At 33.1% G+C, this 2,031-nt stretch overlaps 1 protein-coding gene across 1 annotated transcript in view; it reads left to right on the plus strand.

The window, feature by feature from the left end:
* The window catches only part of LOC115129552 (glutamate receptor 2), a 70,400-nt gene extending 69,819 nt beyond the window's left edge, over window positions 1-581 (plus strand). The window contains exon 16 of the mRNA XM_065018688.1: window positions 1-581. This exon is cut by the window's left edge and continues 1,098 nt beyond it. The gene's annotated coding sequence lies outside the window, so the exon portion shown is untranslated.
* The last annotated feature ends 1,450 nt before the right edge of the window (window positions 582-2,031 follow it).

The following is a 2,031-nucleotide window of genomic DNA, read 5'->3' on the forward strand; positions in this document are numbered from 1 at the left end:
GCATACGTTTTGCTATGAGAGGAAAATAAACATACGTATACATGGTCAAAATGGTCGTTTAAAAATGCCAAATAATAAGCGTGCCAAAATGTAGTGCCAGTAGGTATGAATATAGTAGTCTTAATATAATCAGTCACTGTCATCAAGTGAAAGTAGTCAACACATTTTGTACGTTTTCTTTCTTGGTGTACAGTTTTATGGCTAAGAGTCATATTTCAGCAACTTTTTTTTCTTTCTCCACATACTTTGCATTAACCTGAGTGTAAATTAGCATCAGTTGCATGTTGTTACCTCAAATGCATCTAATTTCTTTTTGCCAATGTGCATTTCCATTTTAGTGTGGAAGTTGTGAGACTAAATGACCTAACATGCGATCACGTCCTCTCACATATGTAAAGGGAGGCACACAATGTACTATTGGTATCACTGTTGCTTTTTTTTGTAATGAACAGTACAACAGTAAGTTATCTTATCACCCTCATCATTGCATATCCAGACTATTCTCACTGACATTTTCTATATGGAATGTGTGCCAACTTGTTTATTGTTGGGATTCTTTCTAAATAAAAAGTGGCTTTCTCTTGTTATCATTCTGTGTGTTGTGTCTTCACTTTACCAACAGTCTTTAGCATATGTATTGGTGTTTTCTATACCTTGCTTCTGTCAAGACCGTCAAAAACAGACATACATTTGTTTTGTCCAGCAGCATCTCAAATATCTTACCAACCTGCAGAACTTTTCCCCTCCAAAACCCACAAGGGTGAAACCCACAACACATTGTTTAGACTTGGCCTTCTGTTTGAATGGAATCAAACAATATGCCAGCTCAGTGAGCCCACATACTACCGAAGCATTCTCTGAAAGAGTTAATTGCAAAGTTTAAGCATTTGAAATTATCAACAACTTCAGTAATTACGCATTTTTGTCATTAGATTAAGAGTATATTCATTGAGGATGCCAGAATGTTAATTGCTAAATTACTTTCTGGTACATTTTTCATATCCAGGATGAGACATATTTTGTGCAGAGTTCATTATAAGCTTTGTTGCTCTGAATTATTTTCATAAAGATGTATTATAATTCAGTTGGTGTGCATTGTTTAGCATAATTGGTGTAACTGTGCCTTATTCAAAGTCCGTTGATTAAAAGGGGAACACAGTAACTTCAGCAATTCATTCTCATGATTATGATGTTCTGGGGAGATACAATAAAGAGATATGGGATATTTCATTAAATGCATTAACTTTAATCATGTTGTAATTGGGTGATTCTGCAACTACAGGAACGTCTATGTACTCAGGGTCAATTTTGGGGATTTTATTTAAAAATATGTTTTATTCTTTACATGTTACGTTCACACTACAATCCCCCCAGATGTTTTTAACACCTCTCTATCAAGTATTTTAGCTACTTTTCAGATGCATTTTATACCTAAATTTCACTGTTTTGCCCTTGTCTCTAACCCATACTTTTGAGCTTCTACTAAGTTTTTCTATGAGAAAACATTAATAATTACACATTATGTAATATTATGTTCTAGAGAAAGAGTGAATTAAATAACATCTTTATCAATATTTATTGTGAATATGCCCTTTATATTGCTATTTACACAAAATGTATCTGTCCTTTGGTAGTGGTGTCATTTCTACCACTGAGGGCAAATTCCTCAATAATAAAGAGAATGTTAATTTAGTTACCATGGAAACATATTGTGATACTGAAGCATATGGCTGCAGCAGACAGTTGTTCCAGAAGTGATGTCCAGAAGTTGAAGAAAAATCTAGGTAAATATTGCTTGTGTAGAAAACATTTTTCATTTCTATTCATTTCCAAATAGGCTATAATTTCTTTAATTTGTGTTAGAACTTATTTTTTTATATATATATATATATTTGATGTATTTAGTGTAAACTATATGCTAGCTGTAATACTATCCAAAGCATGCTAAGCAGTCTGACATTTTTCTCTAAAAAACATTAGAACGTCTTATCCATCACAGTCATTTCCATCACAAACTTAATGTTCTGACAT

This window comes from Oncorhynchus nerka, linkage group LG5, assembly GCF_034236695.1.
Source record: "Oncorhynchus nerka isolate Pitt River linkage group LG5, Oner_Uvic_2.0, whole genome shotgun sequence".
In the NCBI taxonomy this organism is placed as follows: Eukaryota; Metazoa; Chordata; class Actinopteri; order Salmoniformes; family Salmonidae; genus Oncorhynchus; species Oncorhynchus nerka.